The 25,326-nt window shown below is 43.8% G+C and overlaps 1 non-coding gene across 1 annotated transcript; it reads left to right on the top strand.

Annotated features, from left to right (window-relative positions):
- The first annotated feature begins 19,632 nt into the window (after nt 1–19,632).
- Trnat-ugu (transfer RNA threonine (anticodon UGU)) lies at nt 19,633–19,707 on the top strand. The gene has a single exon. It is a non-coding gene; the product is annotated as a tRNA-Thr (tRNA).
- The last annotated feature ends 5,619 nt before the right edge of the window (nt 19,708–25,326 follow it).

Genomic DNA, 25,326 nt, shown 5'->3' with positions numbered 1-25,326 from the left:
CAAACCGAGTACTCGTCGCGTATCTCCAATGTTGATCTCCTCGTCCGCTGCCCTCATACATATGCGAATGGGGCGTATCTCTCTACCTGAGCCTGTGATACAATAACGTAATTATTAGACACTAAGCTTATCTCAGGGCGACGTGTGTAGGACCGATAGGAATTTTAAGAGACAGTTTCGAAAGATGACCGGTTTCATTTCGCTTATGGCCGGACGGAACTGTACTGAGCAGCCATATTCTGGGTCTTCGTGAATTCGTTGGGCAGCGCGGACACACAATGATGATGAAAATGTCAGCAAAACTACTCGTGCGTCCCATACTAGAACATCAGTGCGAAGGACAAAATGCGCTATACCTTTACAACTGTAGCTGTTTTATCGCTGGTGATAAACAACAGCTGTGCATGTCCCGTCAAGAGAAACACAGTATTTCGGTGTCTGGCATGCATACCAGGTAGGACTAACAGGAACTATTAAACGTATACAAAGAAGGGCAACACGAATAATCACAGGTTTCACTGAAACTCAGATGCTCAAAAAACTGCGCTAGCTGACATTTGAAAAAAAAGGCATTAAAATAACCCCGAGAAAGCCTGCTAACAGAGTGTCAAGAACCTAATTTAAGTAAGGAATCTAGGAATTATTTTTTTATATTTATTCAGCCTACGATCATATACCAATATTACAGGATTTCTCGAGGTAATACACTGCCAGTCAGTAGACCAAAATATAACAGACAACATACATAACAAGACATTACAATGAAATTCAGACCATTAGCTGCTTACAGGCGTTGATAAATATAAACGAGGACAGCTGAAAATGTGTGCTCCGACCGGGACTCGAACCCAGGATCTCCTGCTTATATGGCAGACGCTCTTTTTTAAAAAAATTTTCCTTTGTTATATTTCTTCTTTTATAGTTTTCTATTCCTTAGACTTCTTCTACTCCTATCACCCATACTGCTTCATTTCCACGAACTGTGTACAAAGCCAAAGCAACAGGCATTACATGCATTGACCAAAAAAGGATAGTGCATTGAGAATGGGTAGCTGCTAGCCAAAATCTAGATCTGCCAATAAATATTCCAAAGGACGACTGATAGTTGACATCTAATATTTACAAAAATTATTTCGGTGAGACATCGATAATGTCAGTGTTACAAAATGATCTTAACAAAAATGCTACTTAAATTATTAAAAGTTATTAAAATCCTAATGGAGATTGTAACAGAAACATACTGAAAGGGGCTTTCTTACGGTACGTCCTTTTTTAGGTGTACTAAAGCCACTTGCAGGGTTGTCACACGAGCTGCAGCCGAAGATGTTGGTTTACTTTTCCTGGATTACTTGCCATCCAATTGAATTGGCAATGCTAATGTCAAGTGCTATCCGAATGTTGGGAGACCGTAGTGTTTCAGCGGCCTAATATTTAATTAGCTGTGTGAGTATCTCATTCCCTCTTTTTGTGGTTTAGGTACCTCACATTTCTGCTATTGTAAATATGCTTCCAATTCACTTTGTAGGTTTTCCAGCTGAAGATGCGATTACAGTATCGCGAAAGCTGACTTGTGTAATCTTAAACTGAAAAACTAATGCTGTTCCCAGAATTTTTTTAGAGGATTTTAACAAAAATTTTAAAGAACTTTTTAACATGTATTAGCTAAGCTGTGGCTGCCCACATCATAAAATCATATTTGTTAAGAGGATAGTTGAAATGATTCAAATGGCTCTGAGCACTATGGGACTCAACTTCTGAGGTCATCAGTCCCCTAGAACTTAGAGATACGTAAACCTAACTAACCTAGGGACATCACACACATCCATGCCGGAGGCAGGATTCGAACCTGCGCCCGTAAAGAGGATAGTGCAGGCATAATGGGACAATGGTTTTGATTAAGGAATCAACCTGGCACTAGCGATCCAGGAAAAGCTCAAATCAGGATGGTCGGACGGAGCAACTCCATGCTCCTGAATGTGAGGTCTGTGTCCAAACAGCTTCACTGCCTCAATCGGTAATTCTCTGTTGTTTAATGTTCTTCCTTCATTTACAAACAAATTATTTCATGTAATTCGTAACATAAGTTACCTTCTTCACTGAGACTGTTGACTGCTGGACAGTCTCCAGTCATTTGGTATGTAAAACATAGTTCCACTCTTCACTGCCGCTCACAGAAAGACTCCCACCAATTACTCCTGTTACATGTTAGTTATGCAAAATTTTGCTTCTGACAAATCTGCTTGTAATTTTTTTTGAACAAACTGTGTGGAATCGGCAATATTTCTCCACTTCAATGTTAACATGGCATGAGTAATGAGCGCACAACGGAACGTAATGTACAACCAAACGAGGTTTTAAAGATCTGAAGATGACAGTCTTACCTGCCGAAACCAGTCACTACAAAAACTGTTCTGAAAGCTTTCTTGCTTATAAAGAATTTCCATGAAGTAGATGCAGATTGTTCCATTTCATTTCTTATTATGAGAAACTTCAGTCAAGTTAGTTGATTAAATACTGTCCTATTGTAAACATCCTTGACGCTTTCATTTACTTTCGGTTATAGCAATTCTCACATTTTGTCAGTGATTAGGATGTTGCTGTCATCACCAAAGAGAACTTTTCCTCCATATCTTACACTGTCTGCAAAGTCACTGATATAACACTGATTACAACACAATTGGACCCATCACACTACCCTAAGGAATATCTATATTTGTACATTCCTTGTTTTATTAAAAATTCATCATCACCATAGATGTGAACAGTCTTCATCTTTTGCCGCCTGTTTTCCATGTAAGACCGAAAGCACGCATTCGCTATTCCTCTTATATCTAGCTTGCCCAATAGTATTTTATGGTCAACAGTGTTAAAAGCCTTGTACAAGTATAAGGAAAGCCTGTAACACAGTGATTCCGCTGGGGTAATCCCGCGCGGCATTACTTTTGTATTTCCCTTTTTTATTTTACATAGAGCGCGCTTATTGCGACGTGGCGCCACCTCATATTGTCTTGTTGTAATGTTCACCGATGATGTGTCACATCATGATAGAAATCTGCCAAGGACAGTACTTCTACTTATGGCATGTATCGGTTAGAAAAATGGTATGTTATGACTTTGAATTTTAATTTCAGACATTTGTAAATGCTGTAATTGATGTAACTATGTTTCATTGTCAATTTTTCGTTTGTTAAAGCAGCTGTTGTTTATCCCCTGTCTCTCGTATGTGTTTTAGCACCGAAGATGGCTGGTATTAGTCGAAATCGATTTGCAACAAGATAAATAAATTATGTTTCCACGACTGGTTGCTACATTCTTTATAATTCAGTACACTTGTTTATATCTTTATACACAGCACATGTACACTGCTGACCATTAAAATTGCTACACCCCGAAGATGAGGTGTTACAGACGCGAAATGTAACCAACACGAAGAAGGTGCTTGTGATATGCAAATTATTAGCTTTCCAGAGCATTCACACAAGGTTGGCGACACCTACAACGTGCTGACATGAGGAAAATTTCCAACCGATTTCTCATACACAAACAGCAGTTGACCGACGTTGCCTGTTGAAACGTTGTAAGGAGGAGAAATTTCCGACTTTGTTAAAGGTCGTATTGTAGCCTATCGCGATTGCGGTTTATCGTATCGCGACACTGCTGATCGTGTTGGTCGAGATCCAATGACTGTTAGCAGAATATGGAATCGGTTGGTTCAGGAGGGTAATACGGAACGCCGTGCTGGATCCCAACGGCCTCGAATCACTAGCAGTCGAGATGACAGGTATCTTATCCGCATGGCTGAGTGAACAGATGGGGACGTATGCAAGACAACAACCATCTGTACGAACAGTTCGACGACGTTTGCAGTAGCATGGACTATCAGCTCGGAGATCATGGCAGCGGTTACTCTTGACGCTGCATCACAGACAGGAGCGCCTGCGACGGTGCACTCAACGACGAACCTGGTTGCACGAATGGCAAAACGTATTTTTTTCAGATGAATCCAGGTTCTGTTTACAGCATCATGGTGGTCGCATCCGTGTTTGGAGACATTTCTGTGAACGCACATTGGAAGCGTGTATTCGTCATCGCCATACTGGCATATCACCGGGCGTGATGGTAGGGGGTGCCATTGGTTACACGTCCCGTCACTTCTTGTTCGGATTGACGGCACTTTGAACAGTGGACGTTACACTTCAGATGTGTTACAACCCGTGGATCTACCCTTCATTAGATCCCTCCGAAACCCTACATTTCAGCAGGAGAATGCACGACCGCATGTTGCAGGTCCTGTACGGGACTTTCTGGATACAGACAATGTTCGACCGCTGCCCTGGCCAGCACATTTCCAGATCTCTCACCAATTGAAAACGTCTGGTCAATGGCGGCCGTGCAACTGGCTCGTCACAATACGCCATTCACTACTCTTGATGAACTGTTGTATCGTGTTGAATCGGCATGGGCAGCTGTACCTGTACACGCCATCGAAGCTCTGTTTGACTCAATGCCCAGGCGTATCAAGGCCAGAGGTGGTTGTTCTGGGTATTGATTTCTCAGAATTTATGCACCCAAATTGCTTGAAAATGTAATCACAAGTCAGTTGTAGTATAATATATTTGTCCAATGAACACCCGTTTATCATCTGCATTTCTTCTTGGTGTAGCAATTCTAATGGCCAGTAGTGTATTAGTGCTCAAGGAACTGTGAATTAGTGCAGCACTTTTGCAAAGAAAACAAATTTTTGTGTCTGCGAGATTTTCTAATACCTGCAGTTAGTTGTCTATTTTCCTTAGCTGCTTCAGTAGGAATTGCTATATTTGCAAATATCACTTCAAAAATTAATTTCATCAGTGTGCAAAATACTACAGTCCCCTACGCATCGGTCCCGTGGACACCGCGAAAACAAACTCAGACCAACTGATGCGCGTATCAACTCATTTAACACTCATGCTTCCTCTACTAAATATGCTAAGTAAACGAGAAGAAACATGATAAAATGAGCAGTAAAATCTGCCACGCCCTTCACAGTAATTTGCAGAGTGTGGGTGTTGATGTAATCTTGATGTTAGGTCGAGAATCGTGCCACTCGGGCCCCAAATGCAGTAAGTATTTAACGTAAATGGTAATCATAAACTGGCGTCATAACAGATGCGGTGAAAAGCAATTATTTCATCAACTATTTGATCTTTGGCTGGCGTATTAGTAGTGGCGCATGACTGCTGAAAAAAAGAGAACTGTACGAAATGCTGATTTACGAATGAAAACTAAATTGAGGTGACTTCTTCAGTGACACACTGCTGAGTGGGTAATTTATTGGGAACTCGTCCTGGCGACATTCATATTTTGAAACCGGTCATAGACGGTTCACAGGCAGCAGGTTGCCAGGTGTGTGCTGGAAGTTCAGTCACACCCATGTTTCGCAACGTGTACGCACAGGGGACGTTGCTGCGAAAATGTGGACTGGAGCTGGCCTCCAAAATCAAATTTTTGTTAAGATCTGCAGAAAGTCTTTGATTCAGGCTGTAGTTTAACTAATGTCTTGAGTAATTTAGTGGTTTGCAACTATAAGTGACAATTATGATGAATGAAAAAGGTAACTTACCTCATTTAATTTGGCAGCGCTCTCTGCCCAGCCCACCTTACAAGAGAGGTGTTGGCATCAGGGAGAGGTTTACTATTGACATTTCGATATAGCACTTCCCGGGATGAGTCGGACAACATATTTCATGGTCGGGTAATGACCAAGAGGAGAAAATTCGAGAAAGTAGAACTAATACAGAGGCTTGCCGACAATATTTCTTCCCAAGCGTTATTCGCGAGTGGAGCAGGGGTAGAGGGCTCAGTCAGTGGTACAAAAAGTACCCTCCGCCACACACAATTAGTTGCCTTTCGGAATATGATGTAGATGTAGATGGGTAGTTTTTTTCTAAAATCAAAGAAAATTCAGAAAAGTAATTTGAACTTGCACGTCTAATGTGAAGCCAAAGAGTGACCACTTAAACGGCACAATTAAAATAAGAACAAAGTTCCAGAAAAAAATTAGAAGCATACATGATGAGAATCCGATATCAAGGCTACGTTAGTGTAAGGAAGTGATCTACGAGTGACAGCACGCTTCTGCAGAGGTACCAACCTACACTCAAAGAAAAAAAAAAAGACGCATCACGAAGGAGTTGTCCGAATGGGACGGAATTTAGTAGGTGACATGTACATGTGCAAAGAAACAATGATTCGAGTTTTAGAAAAAATGGATAATTTGTTCTAGGGAAAAGACTTCACAAACGAGGAAGTCAGTAACAAGTTGGCCCACCTCTGGCTCTTATGCAATCAGTTATTCGGCTGTCCGCCCCCGGTAGCTGAGTGGTCATTGCGACAGGATGTCAATGCAAATGGGCCGGGTTCGATTCCCGGCTGGGTTGGAGATTTTCTCCGCTTAGGGACTGGGGGTTGTGTTGTCATAATCATCATCATTTCATCCCCATCGACGTGCAAGTCGCTGAAGTGGCATCAAATCGAAAGACTTGCACCCGCGGTGTGGCCGAGCGGTTCTAGGCGCTCCAGTATGGAATCACCCTACGGTCGGAGGTTCGAATCCTGCCTCGGGCATAGGTGTGTGTGATGTCCTTAGAATAGTTAGGTTTAAGTAGTTCTAAGTTCTAGGGGACTGATGACCTCAGATGTGAAGTCCCATACTGCTCGGGGTCATTTGAACCTTTTGAACTTGCACACGGCGAACGGTCTACCCGGCGGGAGGCCCTAGCCACACGACATTTACATTAGTTATTCGGCTGGATATTGATTGACGGAGTTGTTGGATGTCCTCCTGAGGTCTCCTAAATCTCGAGATGGTTGGAGGGTCCTGCCCATAATGCTCCAAACATTATCAATTGGGGAGACATACGTTGACTTTGATAGTCAAAGTAGGGTTTGGACAGCACGAAGACAAAAAGTAGAAACTCTCACCTTTTAAGGACAGGCATTGTCTTGCTGAAATGTAAGCCCAGGATAGTTTTCGATGAAAGACAACAAAACGAGGTGTAGAATGTTGTCGAGGTACGGCTGTGCTGTAAGGATAGCACTGTTGATAATCAAATTTGTTGGGACGTCCGTCACGTTGCTATCCCACCACTGTCCAGCGGCATCTACTGACACTCCTTCACTGGTCATCGGGGCTCAGTTCGAATCGAAACTCATCACTGAAAACAAGCCTGCTCCAATCAATGAAATTCCTGGCGAAGACGTATCTAGAAGCGCCCCAGACAGCGGTGCCACTCCAATTTGACTGTCGCGTGCCATACGGCTCGAGAAACGGGAATGATGGTCTGGGTTATAGTCTTATTTCAAACCAGGACTCCTTTATTATCAACACCTTTACAGTACAGCGGCAAGTCAATGATATTCCATGCCCCACTTTGTTTCCCTTCATGGCAAGGGATCCTGGGCACACATTTCAGAGAGATAATGTCCGCTTACTCATGGTGAGAGTTTCTATTGCTTGTCTTCTTGCTTATCAAACCCTTCTTTGGCCATCAAGGTCACAGGATTTCCCTCCAACTCAAAATGTATGGAGGAGTATGGACAGCGCCCTCCAACCGCCTAGGAATTTTGATGATCTAACGCACCAGTGGGAGAGAATATGGTGCGGTATTCCTCAGGAGGACATCCTACAGTTCCATTAATCAGCAACATGCCGAATAACTGCTCGCGTAAGAATCAGAGGTGGCCTTGCTCAATTGCGAACCTCTTTCTCTTGAATAAATTATCCATTTTTTTCCAAGTTGTAATCCTTTGTTAGTCTGTACAAGCACATCGCATCTACCGAATTCCGTTCAGTTCGGCTAATTCCTTCGTTGCGTACTTTTTTTGTCGTAGAGTGTATAAGGGGGTGATACCGTGATGATGTTACAAACTTCCAGGAATGATGAAGAAGGAATAATGTATCAGTTTTATCTAGTGCACCCTCGTCCGGAAACGAGCGAATCGAAACACCCAAGCGAAAGTCTACTAAAATTACCCCTTAGCCTCGTGGAACGCTCAAGCTAAGGGGCCAACTTCCGAGCCCTGATTATGAAGTACAGAATTATCGCTGAATAGCTCCCTAAGCCCTGATTCATCTCCCATTTGATGGAATAGTAACGGCATACACTATTGTCAGAGAGACCGAAAATTCGAAATCTACGGTACAGTAATAGTGAATTCCATTTATAAGGGACATTCAAATAAAAACGCCGACCACAACGGGCCCATGGAATGATTCCATTCAAAAGTAATCGCCACACACGTTAAGGCATTTATCACACTGAGAGACGAGACAATCAATTCCTGTTTCGGAGAACGCTGTCGGCCGCTGACGGATCCATGACCAAAATTCGAAATCTAAGGTACAGTAATAGTGAATTCCATTTATAAGGGGCAGTCAAATAAAAACGCCGAGCACAACGGGGCCATGGAATGATTCCATTCAAAAGTAATCGCCACACACGTTAAGGCATTTATCACACTGAGAGACGAGACAATCAATTCCTGTTTCGGAGAACGCTGTCGGCCGCTGACGGATCCATGACCACGCTCACTCTTGCATTTGGTGTCCGACTGACACCGACGTCCACGCGTGATATTCTTCATATCGCCAGAGATGTGAAAAATCACACGGGGAAAGATCCGGGCTGTACGGAGGATGTTGCAGTGTTTCCAACCAAATTGCTGGAGCTTAGTCTTCGCCCAATTGGTAATGTGGGAGCGAGCGTTATTTTGTAATGGAATGATTCCGTCTGACAGCATTCCTGAGCGTTATGACTTCATGGCGCGTCACAGTTTTTGCCAAGCGTCTTCATAATATTGACCAGTGATTGCAGTTCAACACTCCAGGAACTCGTCGAGCACTCGAAGGAGGTCATCATGATCACAACAGAACTTGCGTGAAACCTTTGGATGTCTTTGGCACGGGAGACGTGGGGTGTTTTCCATTGTTGGCTTTGCCGGATCCTTCACCATGTGATTTTCTCATCTTTAGCGACCTGAAGAAACACATGCATGGTCGTCGGTTTCAGTCGGACCTGGAAATACAAGAGTGGGTGAGGTTGTGGCTTCGTCAGCGGCCGACAGCTTTTTATGAAACAGGAATTGATCGTCTCGCCTCCTAGTGGGATAAATGTCTCGAGGCGTGGAGTGATTACTTTTGAATGTAACCATTCCATGTTGTGCAGGTATGAGGGGCAGTAAAACGATACCGAACACCTGCCACAAGTTTCACAAGTTGCTACATATACAACTGTTTTTCAAAATGGCGTCTCCAGTGTCAGTGCAGGAATGGCTTCGTCGCACAAAGTCTGAACGTGGTGTTGTACATACATAAAAAAAAAGTTTTGCATCACCTCGGTTCCCAGAACTCCTGAAGATAGACGTTTGACAGTGGATATTGTATCACAGACACAGTCCCTTTGAGCAGTGATGACACTAAACACGCTCAAAGATGTAAACAAATATGCATGAGCAGCGCCTTTTATACGGAGGGGGTCCGATAGCCGATCAGTTTGTCATTTCACCAGGAAGGAGATACACGGCTCGTGTTGTCTGTATTTCAACCACGCCTAGACGGTCAATAGCGCGGTTCAATCGCGTCCGAATTGTTACTTTGTGCCACGAAGGCCTCTCAACAAGGAAAGTGTCCAGTCGTCACGGAGTGAACCACAGTGATGTTGTTCGGGCATGGAGGAGATACAAGGAGACAGGATCTGTCGATGACATGCCTTGCTCAGGCCGCCCGAGGGCTACTACTGCAGTGGATGACCGCTACCAACGGATTATGGTTCGGAGGAACCCTGACAGCAACGCCACCATGTTGAATAATGCTTTTCTTGAAGCCACAGGATGTCGTGTTATGACTGAAACTGTGCGCAAGAGGCTGCATGATGCGCAACTATCGACAGCATATTGGCGAGGCATTCGTCTTCATGGAGACAATTCGTCAGGTCTCGCTGTATTGTGATGCAACATGCAAATATGTGGTTTTCATGAGGAACAAAAAGGGCGGAAATGATTTTTATGTTGATCTGTATTCCAATTTTCTGTACAGGTTCCGAAACTCTCGGAACCAAGGTTGTGCAACAGTTTTTTTGATTTACAAATTATTAACATAATGCAGAGCTTCAGCAACCGTGAATTGTTCAGGCAATAAGAAACTCAGCCTTCAGTTGCAAGGTAATTTTTTTTAATTTACCTAGGTTTCGATGCAAATAATGGTACCTTCTTCAGAACAAAAATTAAAATTATTTTGAGGGCCAAACGTTGGCCATGTCAATGAATAAAACTAATACAGAATAAAGACGTATAATCGTAAGATTATGCCAATCAATGCTAAAAAGAATAAGAAAAATGTAGACGGAGCAACGCCGGGGCAGGGTTACACGTAAGCAACAACGAAACATCCTCGTTGCTTACGTGCTTGTTGCTTTCCCGGCGTAGCTCCGTCTTGGCTGAGATCCTCTTCGGTCTCGACAGGTGTCTTGTACACAAAACGTTTTATTTTGTTCCACAAGAAGAAATCAAGTGAGGTGCGATCAGGTGAACTTACTGACTGCTAACGAGGACCTCATCTGCATATCCACTTTCAGAGAATGTCTGATCGAACTGTTAACGAAACCTCAGTCCAAGGCGAGATGGGGCTCTATCATCTTGGAACGACATCCGTTGACGAATAACGAGAGGGATATGTTTCAGGAAGCTGAGTAGTAACGGTACATACATTCGATTGCCAGAACTAGCATGATGATTTTCGCTTATAATTTTCGGCTCTTTAGTTATCGGACCAGGGTCCCTTACCTCTTTGATACATTTACCCTTTTCCATTACGCCTGCAAATCTGTAACAAAAATGGTTCAAATGGCTCTGAGCACTATGGGACTTAACTTCTCAGGTCATCAGTCCCCTAGAACTTAGAACTACTTAACCTAAGTAACCCAAGGACATCACCCATGCCCAAGGCAGGATTCGAACCTGCGACCGTAGCGGCAGCGCGGTTCCAGACTGTAGCACCTAGAACCGCTCGAAAGTCTGTAACATTATAAAGGAATCACTCTCTATGGAACTCCGCGGTAGAGTCCCTATCTCTCACACGGTATAAACAATCAAGTATTGATACGCGCAATTGAAAAGGAGACATCGGGCAGCCACTCAGTTTGCCTGTTTATTTTCTGTTGACCGGTTCTACCAAGAGACAACTTGTGTGTTTCTGTGAGTGGAGGTGGGTCAGGTAATGTGAAATTAACATTTATTACGCCGGTGTAAGTGCGATATAATCGTCCACGGTGCCATCTCTGTGAACGCCCATAGTAACAATCCCACGCGTGCCAAAACCTAAAGGATGCTACACTGCAAATAAACTGTATGTCATCAGAAGGGGAGATCGAGTTCTCGATATGTGAAAACACATGTGCGGTCACTTTGTAAGTTAAACAGCGTCTCTCATCCCTTGCTCTGAGGTTCAGTAAACATTTTGTGGAGCCCATTTAAGACGAGAGACGAGAATTTCTAAGTATAGTGTATGGACTGTTTAATTATTTCTTTCGTCACTAACTTGAATGGCTTCTTGCTTGCATCAGGTCCTTGTTGCCTCTGTTGCGGGGAAGCCGGTCACGCAGGATTGTCTGCTGCATATGCTACTCTATAAATTATTCAAGCTTGATAACAAAACGTGAGGTTTGCCGTAATAACTTAGCACAATGTTTTCCCTAGCACAATGTACAATGCTGGTCAGTGACAAAGTGCCCCTTAATATACGTCGTATGTGCGTCATGGCAGATGGCATCGATTTGCCGCCTTCCTCTTCTTATAGTCGCGAGCGTTGTTGATCACAGAAGACACTCCAGGATCACGCTTAAGCCATTTTCATGAGGGACGAGAAACTGTTTGTGAACGAATAGCTAGTCGAGTATTGTGACGTGATATCGTGGAATTCGGAGCCCACGAGAAATACGGGCCTCGCAAAGAACTTGTGAGCTAACGCTAGTTGGCTTGTCCGCCACACTTCTCGAACACTCGGCTTTGTGTAGGGCCCATGCGAAATCAGTATGTGATGAAGAAGATATCCACTAAAGGTCTTAACTTTGTCATGTGCTATCGAGAGCTTAAATGCATTTAAACGCACAGTCAAGAATTATTAAACTCCTCTGATATAGTTACTCGCTCCCCGCCTGAGACGGCTGTTGGCATTGGTTAAGGCCTCCAATGTTACGTGCTGTGACGTATGCACCATGGCCTGTCTTCGTTGTGGACCTCGGTGGAATTTCACGTCCCACAGTTTCCACAGCGTGAAGACTGAATAAGAAGAATCAGCTTTTTGATTTGGGGAGAGGAACATAGCCAGTGACACGAAAAATCGCTTTCTGTGTCAACTGGATTTCGTAATTTTCAGTTGAACCCCATATTTGGTGGGTTTTATATTATTAATTATGCCCTATGAACATACGCTTCTTCAAAGCACCAGCATATTGAAAAATCTCTCGAAACCACAGTCTTCTTGATATGGTTTGTTGTAATTAAATGACAGCAAATGTCACATTGTTGGTTAAAGAATTCTTGTATTTGATTGATTGCTTATTATAACTTGTGTACTGTGAAAATACGCCGAAAGCAACAGAACAAGGTTTGCCAAATACATATGTTGGTGATTAGAGTCTTCAGGAGATAGTTATGTGAAGAATGCATAATTTTTTAAATAGTTCTTTGCAATGAGCCCAGCTAATACTTCCAGTTATTATTCTAATGGTCCTTTTCTGAAGTTTAAAAATTGTGTCCATGTTTACCAAGCACTGAGTGTATGTAGACATTGTATATCAGGTTCTATGTTACTAATGTTCATTGTAGTATAACGTTCAGAGGTGCTCAGTTACAAAGCCTAAGGTGACTGGTTATCGTATTGCTATATCCAAATATTCTTTTATTCGCTTTAGCGTTTCGTAAAAGGTTACAGTACTTTGTTATTAGTTTAAGAGAAATACGTTCTGTAGTATTCAATGTTATGTAAATATAAGAGAGTTTGCTCTGGCATTATCTACAAGACTGCTCGTGCCGTCACTGTTCCCAGGAGAGAACCGGACTCGAACCTGCGCCCTCCTCGACGCTGTGCCGCAACTTGCCGCTAGTGGTGCTTAGCGGATGGCAACACCCGCCGCCGTCTCAGGCGCGACTGCTGTCACAGTGCTGCTGAGCCTCCCTCAGCGTACGCCTCGCCCGGACCCCTAGGTGGGAAGCGAACGTGGCCCACATACTTGTGTGGGACAGAGCCCCGCCTGGACCCGCTGCAGACCGCTGTCACTGCCCTCTTTCATGCAGATCATGCGATCTCCAAGTTCCAGGCTGCTGTTCCGTCCCACACCGGTATTGTGTCCCCGGAGAAACAAAGTACAAGTTTATGTAGAATACTTATAACGTTGCTACCAGACTGGCCAATATAAGCATAGACCAGCACAGGTCCATCCCAACGGTCGACTAACCTGGCACACACTGTCAAGCTAAAATTGCCCAGTTGGTTTCTCCATCGCTTCTGACGTACGAGTCAGAGAGAGACAGAAACTATTGCAGGGATAAATTCCCACACGTCGTCCATTTACAAATCGCCATTCCTGGCTGTGGCCTAATGCTCCGCCTCATACATCGCAGTAACTTAAAGCATCGCCCCAGTTTCTTGCCTCGTTCTGGCTCCACTCAAAACAAATCGTGTGTGCAATACATCCATCGCAACTACGCGCCCGCGAGTGCCATGTTTACCTTGCCTGCCCTGCTGGCTGTCGTCTGTTACCATACTGCCAGTGGCCCCAGGTTTCATCGCCCAACCACGCCTTCATTGAATTTCGATAAAATTTCCCTTTCCCTCGACTAGGACTGACACTAGCCCTGCATTACAATAGGAGATTTTGCACGTTCTTACTTCACACCGTGTATTTTACGTTCTAAGAATTCTGATATTGCATAGAAGCAGCGTTCTGGTAAGAGTGACCTTAGGATTTTACTAACAAGTGAGAAGATGAAATAATTTTTATCTTATGTTGAAGACCATTGTAAATTTGTATTCCACTATTCGTAATGGAACTTTTGAGCTGATGTCTTTACGGACTGGACATGGTACTTTCCTTTCTGTCTTTTCGCATGACCACAGATACTGAACTTTTTATTTATGTATCCTACAGAGAGAACAACATGACTAGCTCATAGAAAAGGGAGAAAAAGTGAGTTTTAACAGAGACAACGTAGGAATTTTACAGCTTTTCATTTTCGCAAACAAACTGTGTGATTTGAGAGCCAGATATAGCTGACTAAACTGGCGCTGGAGAGCGCTGCAGACGCAAATCGTGATGAAGAGCACGTTTCGTGTGATGCACCAGCTGGTTCCTAAGCATGCGCCGACTACGATGTCACATCTAGCGTGTTTAATGACGAAATCCACGTTCCGTGTGAGGACGGCTTTGCGCAGTGTATACATGGAACATAGAAATAGAACATTTTCGGCAGTGACATTGTTTCGACCTGCTCACTTTTATCATATCTTTTCCTATCGTGTATCATTTGCCCGACAGAAAAACGCTAGTGTTTCGCCTCACACGTGGTGCGAAACTCTATAGCGTTACTTTAAGTGTAATCTCCCTTACGCCAAACAAGAATATAACTTCAGAACGATTCTTACATGAAACATATTAATTGTGAACCACTCTGTATTCATTAAGAAGTAATATACACATATTTTAATGTCATGCTATCGACTAGAAGCAAGTAATACAGCGATACAATAGAATCCAGCTTTCACATAAAAAGTACCTGTGATAATCATCGCCTCTCCGAGATTGTCTTGTAATTGTCTTCCCTTCCGTCGCTGGTTGCTGACTAGAGTAGACGTTAGCGTGATGTAGATAGTGTTCTTTAAGTTGGAGACGGTATGTTTGGTGATGCAACGATCCAGCGCTTTCATCGCTCAGTCTTTAACTACTCTATTGTTTAAATTGAGTCTGCATTTTCAAACGAAATCCGATAACCTTTCTTGCATGTATTTTTAAATGTGTGTGGTAACATTAGTTACCTCACGCAGTCAAGCGTCATGAGTGACAGCGTCGACTAACATCGCACGCTGCAAGTGATAAATATAACAAAAAAGAATAACTTAACAAGTAACATTAAAAATAAAGTCTCATATTTTAAGGATCTAGCAATTCTGTTAAGTTAAGGAACTTCAGTTGCATAGAATTTTTGAAATGTTTCTTTTCGTTGAATATTTTAAATTTCATAACTTATCAAAAGCTAACTAAAGCACGAAAGAAACAGTACAACAACTAGTAACTTCATCAAAAGTACTGTGAAAGGAACTCTCTTTTTATGGTGGTCACAGTAAAAGCAGTCCATAATAAAGACCGTCGTATCACTGGCCTGGATGCGTCGTATCTTGTGGTCATGGTTGTATTGTAGCCAAGGGGCTTTTTTCTGTGCGTTGCTGCAAGAGTGTTTTGTCACACTCAGAGGGAAATTTGTGTAAAAGATATATGAAAAGACAAAGAATTGTGGAAACCACTGATTCTCCGAAATTCGAAGGAAATAGCTTTAAATGTAAACAATAACGATGCCTGCAAACTAAGAAATTTTGACGTATTAGTTTAGAAGTGAAATTAAGGTACATAAAATTAAGAAAGTAAGAATAGTAAACAACGAGAAACAGTTACAACGAAAAGTAATAAAAGTGATGGTGCACAGCAGAATAGCAATATAGTACAAGAACAAAATTTTGTTGGGACCGACTGGGATGACGCTAAGTTGAGCACATCCGCCGACTACGCAACGATGGTGCAACGAATTTCAGCACTCAGAAGGACTGAAGTATAAACAAACAGCGCGCTCATTGCTTCAGAGTGTCCGAGAGAGAAGGTCAGGAACCACTCAGCACTTAAAAAGTGCAGAGCAATCAGAACGCTCTTCTGTAATGAGGCTACAGGTGGTAACTTTACATAGGGATGGTACAACAACGCCTTCCAGAGTGCAAACCTCGCATGAACGAACGCTCTGAAGCACTGAAAGTAAATATTAGGCCAGCTGAGACAGCTTGCAGGCTTGGGAAACAGGAGCACATTCTGCCATCAGTACGGGGGGATGACGTCATCAACTTTTATAAAACCCTCGCCTTCTACATCTACATCTACATCCATACTCCGTAAGCCACCAGACGGTATGTGGTGGAGCGTACCTTGAATACCTCTATCGGTTCTCCCTTCTATTCCAGTCTCTCATTGCTCGTGGAAAGAAAGATTATCGGTATGCCTCTATGTGGGCTCTAATATCTCTGATTTTATCCTCATGGTCTCTTCGCGAGATATACATAGGATGGAGAAATATACTGCTTGACTCGTCGGCGAAGGTATGTTCTCGAAACTTCAACAAAAGCCCGTACCGAGCCACTGAGCGTCTCTCCTGCAGAGTCATCCACTGGAGTTTATCTATCATCTCCGTAACGCTTTCGAGATTACTAAATGGTCCTGTGATGAAGCGCGCTGCCCTCCGTTGGATCTTCTCTATCTCTTCTATCAACCCTATCTGGTACATATCCCATAATGGTGGGTTACTTACACAAGTGTACTGTAACTTACTTCCTTTGTTTTCGGATTGCATTTCCTTAGGATTCTTCCAATGAATCCTGCTTTACCGGCGATGAAATTTATATGATCATTCCATTTTAAATCACTCTTAATGCGCACTCCCAGATAATTTATAGAATTAACTGCTTCCAGTTGCTGCTCTGCTATATTGTAGCTAAATGATAAGGGATCTTTCTTTCTATGTATTCGCAGCACATTACACTTGTCTACATTGAGACTCAATTGCCATTCCCTGCACCAAGCGCCAGTTCGTTGCAGGTCCTCCTGCATTTCAGTACAATTTTCCATTGTTACAACCTCTCGATATACCTCAGCATCATCCGCAAAAACCCTCAGTGAACTTTCGATGTTATCCACAAGGTCATTTACGTATATTGTGAATAGCATCGGTCCTACGACACTCCCCTGCGGCACACCTGAAATCACTCTTACTTCGGAAGACTTCTCTCCATTGAGAATGGCATGCTGCGTACTGTTATCTAGGAACTCTTCAATCCAATCAATTGGTCTGATAGTCCATATACTCTTACTTTGTTCATTAAACGACTGTGGGGAACTGTATCGAACGCCTTGCGGAAGTCAAGAAACACGGCATTTACCGGGGAACCCGTGTCTATGGCCCTCTGAGTCTCGTGGACGAATAGCGCGAGCTGAGATTCACACGATCGTCGAAACCCATGCTGATTCCAACAAAGTAGATTTCTAATCTCCAGAAAAGCCTTTGTACTCTAACGTAATACCCACATTCATTCTCAGAGTTCGGCCATTCCATCTGCATCACTGATACCGATAGAAGGGCGAACTCTACTACAAACAGGGTGTCCTGGTGAATGGAACAAAGTGTCTACACCGCCGCCAGCTTAGGGTTAACTGCCGTGAGTCTGCAGCCGTCGACTTAAGGACGGAACTTCAACTCTGCACTTACCATGAGGGCTGGACCGGTCTTCCGTGGATGAAGAACCGATGTGCCCGTCTTTGAGCAGCTCGGCTTGGGAGCTGGGCACTTGTGCCGTCACTCATGGGCAGTACAAGTACTGCTTTACCAGCTGAATGCTGGGAGCACCTCTCGGGCTGCCCTTTGTGCCGCAGATGGGTCAACCGCCTACACGCCATCGCGACAGCTGACAACAGTTTCACGTAGATTTCTGGGGCCGAGCCTAAGCGAAGCTTCACTCAGCGAGAGCACTGAGACTCCAACAGGCACCCGTAGCCACGTCCGGCTGCAGAGGCGTGCTGGCCGCCATACCCTCCTATGACCGGGCCGATGCCCTGACCGCAGACAACGCCAGAAGCCTGCGCCAGCAGATCCTCGCTGGTAGCTGAAGTGCTACCCTGTGCCTCCGTGGAATGTGAGCTCAGCACGATTGCTGCTAGGCCGCACTGGTAAGAAGATAAAGCAACTTTAAAACTCTTGGAAATAACTGACTGTAACTGAAGGATATACACTCCTGGAAATAGAAATAAGAACACCGTGAATTCATTGTCCCAGGAAGGGGAAACTTTATTGACACATTCCTGGGGTCAGATACATCACATGATCACACTGACAGAACCACAGGCACATAGACACAGGCAACAGCGCATGCACAATGTCGGCACTAGTACAGTGTATATCCACCTTTCGCAGCAATGCAGGCTGCTATTCTCCCATGGAGACGATCGTAGAGATGCTGGAAGTAGTCCTGTGGAACGGCTTGCCATGCCATTTCCACTTGGCGCCTCAGTTGGACCAGCGTTCGTGCTGGACGTGCAGACCGCGTGAGACGACGCTTCATCAAGTCCCAAACATGCTCAATGGGGGACAGATCCGGAGATCTTGCTGGCCAGGGTAGTTGACTTACACCTTCTAGAGCACGTTGGGTGGCACGGGATACATGCGGACGTGCATTGTCCTGTTGGAACAGCAAGTTCCCTTGCCGGTCTAGGAATGGTAGAACGATGGGTTCGATGACGGTTTGGATGTACCATGCACTATTCAGTGTCCCCTCGACGATCACCAGAGGTGTACGGCCAGTGTAGGAGATCGCTCCCCACACCATGATGCCGGGTGTTGGCCCTGTGGGCCTCGGTCGTATGCAGTCCTGATTGTGGCGCTCACCTGCACGGCGCCAAACACGCATACGACCATCATTGGCACCAAGGCAGAAGCGACTCTCATCGCTGAAGACGACACGTCTCCATTCGTCCCTCCATTCACGCCTGTCGCGACAACACTGTAGGCGGGCTGCACGATGTTAGGGCGTGAGCGGAAGACGGCCTAACGGTGTGCGGGACCGTACCCAGCTTCATGGAGACGGTTGCGAATGGTCCTCGGCGATACCCCAGGAGCAACAGTGTCCCTAATTTGCTGGGAAGTGGCGGTGCGGTCCCCAACGGCACTGCGTAGGATCCTACGGTCTTGGCGTGCATCCGCGCGTCGCTGCGGTCCGGTCCCAGGTCGACGGGCACGTGCACCTTTCGCCGACCACTGGCGACAACATCGATGTACTGTGGAGACCTCACGCCCCACGTGTTGAGCAATTCGGCGGTACGTCCACCCGGCTTCCCGCATGCCCACTATACGCCCTCTCTCAAAGTCCGTCAACTGCACTTACGGTTCACGTCCACGCTGTCGCGGCATGCTACCAGTGTTAAAGACTGCGATGGAGCTCCGTATGCCACGGCAAACTGGCTGACACTGACGGCGGCGGTGCACAAATGCTGCGCAGCTAGCGCCATTCGACGGCCAACACCGCGGTTCCTGGTGTGTCCGCTGTGCCGTGCGTGTGATCATTGCTTGTACAGCCCTCTCGCAGTGTCCGGAGCAAGTATGGTGGGTCTGACACACCGGTGTCAATGTGTTCTTTTTTACATTTCCAGGAGTGTACTTACACGGATTTGGTGTCTGTTCTTTCGGACATGTCCGAAAGGACAGTCACCATTGATGGCCTGCAGTCGTCAAGAATGCAATTAAATTATACATTAAAACCCTCAGCTGATGACGGGCGTTGATATACCGGTGGCCCTCGGTGGCTCAGATGGATAGAGCGTCTGCCCTGTAAGCACGAGATCCCGGGTTCGAGTCCCGGTCGGGGCACAAATTTTCACCTGTCCCCGTTGATATACATCGTCGCCCGTCAGCAGCTGAAGGCATTAATATATAATTATAATTTCGTAACTGAATGATGTCTCATTAGTGTACCGGTTCACCATGGGACTCCACCGTTACACCTCGCTCGAAGTATCCTACACCCACATAGGAGGTCGCACCTGGCAGGCTCTTACAGTGCACAGCCTTGAAGGAATAAAAGAAAATGCGCGGTTTCCAGAATGCGTTTTCACTCTGATTTGAAACTTCCTATCAGATTAAAACAGTGTTCCGGACTGGGACACGAACCATGGACAGGAGCTCTACCAGCTGAACTATCTAAGTACGACTGACGACCCTCCCTCACAGCTTCACTTGTGGCAGTACCTCTTCTCCTACCTTCCAAACTTCAGAATTGTTAGTCCCGTAGTGTACGCAAGAGAACTTCTGTAACTTTGCAAGGTAGGCGAAGAGATACTCGCGGAAGTGAGTCAAGCTTGGACTGATCAGTATACCTACCTGTGAAAGGCAAAAGTCCCCGCCTCAGTCCAGATTCGTAACACAGTTTTGATCTGATTTACTAGTAAGAATATTTGGAATAAAATGACGTCCTATTGCAGTATTACTTTCCATTCGAGAAACAAATTTGTACGTCTCATACCTGAATCGTATAAGAAATATTATTTAATCAAAAAATTTCTTTTGCATACAGAGAAGTTGCTTGTACGATTTTTCAGTTATTTTGCAAGAAGAAAACTATATTGTACTTCTCTTGTTTCATGGATACTTTCTGTCACTTTCTTGTATGTAACGTTACTGCGTGGAAGCATGATGTAAGTTCTTATCTGTACGCTGCTTACTGAATGATGACCGATATATCTACCAGTAATCTATTTAGTAGAAATATTTGAAATACTTCATTCCTTTGTTAGTAATCATTCAAAAATGTAAAAAAAAAAAGGCCAGCTTCAATTGTATTGAAACTGCATTGTTCAGTGACGAAATGACAAGTGTAATGTGATGCGAATACATAGAAAGATAGGTCCCTTATCATTTAGCTACAAAATAGCAGGTCAGCAACTGGAAGCAGTTAATTCCATAAATTATCTGGGACTACGCATTAGGAGTGATTTAAAATGGAATGATCATATAAAGTTGATCGTCGGTATAGCAGATGCCAGACTGAGATTCATTGGGAGAATCCTAAGGAAATGCAATCCGACAACAAAGGAAGTACGTTACAGTACGCTTGTTCGCCCACTGCTTGAATACTGCTCAGCAGTGTGGGATCCGCACCAGATAGGGTTGATAGAAGAGATAGAGAAGATCCAACGGAGAGCAGCGCGCTTCGTTACAGGATCATTTAGTAATCGCGAAAGCGTTACGGAGATGATAGATAAACTCCAGTGGAAGACCCTGCAGGAGAGACGCTCAGTAGCTCGGTACGGGCTTTTGTTAAAGCTCCGAGAACATACCTTCACCGAAGAGCTAAGAAGTATATTGCTCCCTCCTACGTATATCTCGCGAAGAGACTACGAGGATAAAATCAGAGAGATTAGAGCCCACACAGAAGCATACCGACAATCCTTCTTTCCACGTACAATACGAGACTGGAATAGAAGGGAGAACCGACAGAGGTACTCAGGGTACCCTCCGCCACACACCGTCAGGTGGCTTGCGGAGTATGGATGTAGATGTAGATGTAGATTTGAGGTCTTTCTTTAATCATTGTCGCATTAGAGAAATGCCCTATCTTCGTCAGAACCGAAATCCTGTGGCATTACTCTCAAATGTTAATATGTAAAGGGCGGGGAAACTAATAATAAAGACTTCATTTTTTTGCATTTTCTTACAGAAGCTGCTTAGGTTCAAATGGCTCTAAGAACTGTGGCACTTAACATCTGAGGTCATCAGCCCCTAGAACTTACAACTACTTAAACCTAAATGACCTAAGGACATCTCACACATCCATGCCTGAGGCAGGATTCGAACCTGAGACTAGGCTGAAGCGCCTAGAACCGCTCGGCCACGCTGACCGGCGGTCAGAGAGGTGAAATGCAAAGAAGACAAGAATTTCTGGTCAGATGAGAATAGAGCAATATCAACAGCAGTAAAAAATGGTATAACGGGAGTAGGATTCCTTATGAATAGGAAGATAGGGCAGAGAGTGTGTTACTGTGAACAGTTCAATGAAATATTTAAGTTGAGTAAAATTTGCTGTAGGCTTTTCTTATAAAATGCATTTAACTATAGGTAGTATCCATCTTACCTCTAGTGATATACGCCTCTACATCCTTATATTTGACCTCTAACCATCCTTGCTTAGCCACTTTGCGCTTCCTGTCCATCCCATTTTTGAGACGTTTCTATTCGTTTTTGCCTACTTCATTTATTGCATTTTTATATTTTCTCCTTTCACCAGTTAAGTTCAATGTCTCTTCTTTTACCCAAGGATTTCTACTAGTCCTGGTCTTTTTACCTACTTGATCCTCTGCTGCCTTTACTATTTCATCTCTCAAAGCTACCCATTCCTCTTCTACTGTATTTCTTTCCCCGTTCTTGTCAATCGTCCCTATTGCTCTCACTCAAACTCTCTACAACCTCTGGTTGTTTCAGTTTATCTACGAGATCCCATCTGCTTAAATTCCCACCTTTCCGCAGTTTCTTCAGATGAATACAAAGGAGGGAGCTTACAATAATTTCGCACGGCAGGTGACTGAGTATTGATCGTCAGTCTGTGACTCTTACCAGATAGAATTGATTAAGAGGGACAGATAACCAAAGAAGAGAAGCGCGTTCTTGACTGATGTGTTTAGTAAGCACATGTCCCAGAGCTACTTATCCAACTTGTGTAGCGGACGCACCAAGTCTTACGGAGTGGACTACCGTTAAAATTATGAAGAACACATCACCTCCTCTCGCACTGAGGCGGCTATACGAACACGGCGATAAAAACAGAAATTCGAGCTCATACGCTGGCTCATTGACAGTTGGTCATCACGCGCATTATTCACGAACGAAAAAAGAAAAGTGTGTGGAGAGTACTGGGGGAGGGGGTGGAGTGGGATGGTGCAAAAAAGACTGTAAGTTTACTTGTGGAGTATAGTTCTAGCTGTAGATCGTTTTCGTTTACACCGTGCAGGAATTCTTGTAATACGCAATTTTCAGTTTGCCGCTTTTGAGAAAGCGTTGTATAGTGAATGGCTTATCTAATTATCGCGTCCACACTGACTGACAGTGCTCTGCAGCGATTGTTTCGTGAAATGTCATAAGACTGCCGAAGTTGCAGCTCGACTCTGATATTGTTCATGGTCGTCAGATCTTTGGTCACACACATAAAGATCCATAAAATTAGCTTAATTTTTCCCCATTATACGCAGTTGTTCTCGTGTTGGTATGTTGGATTGAAACTAATTCTCTCATTTTCATTGTTTTAGTCTTAATATTTTGTTCATAAAATACATCATACAGCCTTGGAGTACTCAAAGACATACCTCATTATTTCTGTACTGTTTTTTGCTTATAGGAAGTACGTAATTTAGTGATATTTGTGAAGATAAAGGTTGTTTTGTGGCAATTCGTGGGAATGAACAGCGGTTCGAATTCTCGTCCAGCCATTTATGCTTTTTCGTGGTTTCTCTAAGTTGCAAATGCCTGGATAATTCTTTTAATAGGAGCACAGTCTATTTCCTTCCGTATCCATTCCGAATTCCAACTCTTGCTCCTTCTCCAATGATGATAGGACATTAAACCCTAATCTTCTTTCCTGCTTGGGGGATTCGATATTAGGTGGTAAGGATCACAAGTAAACGAACTTAATTCCAAGGCTTTTGGCTCTCGACAAGTATTTACATATTTTTGTACCATACATACATGTCTTCTTCTTCAGTAGCGCTACAGCCGTTGGTGAGCCTTGGCTTCTTCAACAATCTTCCTCCACACTTTTCGGTTTTTGCTGCTCTTTTCCACCCCCAGACTCCCATATTGGTGATATCCATTAGTACCTCGTCGATCCATCTTCTTCTAGGTCTCCCTTTTCGCCTGACTTAATGGATCATACCTTTCATCATTTTCTTTGGAATTCCATCCTCTGCCATTCTCTCCAAGTGTCCTAGCCTTCGTATTCGCTGTGATTTCACTAGTTTTACTATGTCCCTGCCTTGTATTAACTCTTGTTGTTAGGGATTGTAGCGTATTGTCCAGCCTTCTTCCTCCCTTATTGGCCCATAGATTTTTCAAAGTATTTTCCGCTATTTTTGAAAAGCTGCATATTTGCAAAGTAAGCTCTGTTTCCTGCTTGTATTCTTTCCCTTATAGCCTTTCCAATACTGTTGTCATTTGTTATTAGGGCTCCCAAGTAGTTAAAAGAGTACACTCCATTGAAGCATTTCCCATTGATGTTTAGGTTTTTAGGTGTTCTTATGGCCGCAGATTGTGACATTACCATATATTTTGTTTTGTTTTCATTTACTATGAGGCCAATTTTTAAGGCTTCTGTTTCCATTGACCGATATGTTTCTAGGGGTATTGGTATTTCTTCCTACTATAGCAATGTCATCAGCGTATGCACATATCTGATTAATTTTCATAAATATGGTGCCTCTTTTGTTGATTTTACGGGACTACACTATGCAGGGCTATATTGAATAGGACAGTGGATAGACTATCCCCTTGCTTCACACTTTTATTAAAGTCAAGGCTTTCACTTGTTCTGCTAAGGACCTTTACTTTTGCTCTTGTCTCTGTCATTGTCATTCTGATTAGTCTTATTAATTTAGCACATATACCAACTTCTTTCAGTACTCTGTGTAGTTCTTGCTGATTTATGCTGTCAAAGGCTTGTTTGAAGTCGATGAATAGGAAATGCAGATCTATATTATATTCATAGAACTTTTCCATCATTTGTCTTATCACAAATATTTGATCAGTTGTTCCTCTACCTGGTCAAAAGCCACAGTGATATCCCCCTAGTATGCCTTCTGCACACTTCTGTATCTTCTTTTAATATACTTGTGAAGATCTCATAAGTTGTACTTAGGAGTGTTACACCTCTATAGTTTTCACATGCTGTTCTGTCCCCTTTCTTATTAATGGGGCCTATTATTCCAAATTTCCCATTACCTGGCGTAGTTCCTGTTTCCCGTATATGTGATATTAATGTGTGCAGTTCCTTTATTACAGCCTCACCACCAGTTTTTATTAATTCAGCAATTATGCTGTCTTCCCCAGGAGTTCGATTGTTTTTTGACTTCAGCACAGCCTGGGAGACCTCTTGTAGTGTTGGCCTTCTCGCCTCATTGGTTTCATTGCCTACTTCCAGCTCTTGCTCCTTCTCCAATTATGATAGGACATTAAACACTAATCTTCTTTCCTCCTTGGGGAATTCGATATTACGTGTAAGGGATCACAAGTAAACGAACTTAATTCCAAGGCTTTTGACTCTCGACAAGTATGTACATATTTTTGTACCATACATATATATATTTGTGTCGAATTACTAAGGAATTGGTATCTTGTCAGCAACAGCAATAGTGTTCGTGTGAGACAGTTTCCCCAGCTGCCGCTGAGGGACTCTGCGTGTGGCAGTGCTGTACTTCCCCGCGCACCTACTCTGCGTGCAGCCGACAG

Source organism: Schistocerca gregaria, chromosome 8 (assembly GCF_023897955.1).
Source record: "Schistocerca gregaria isolate iqSchGreg1 chromosome 8, iqSchGreg1.2, whole genome shotgun sequence".
Taxonomy (NCBI): Eukaryota; Metazoa; Arthropoda; class Insecta; order Orthoptera; family Acrididae; genus Schistocerca; species Schistocerca gregaria.
The sequence above is the reverse complement of the archived record's forward strand: the minus strand, read 5'-3'. Positions and strand labels throughout refer to the sequence as shown.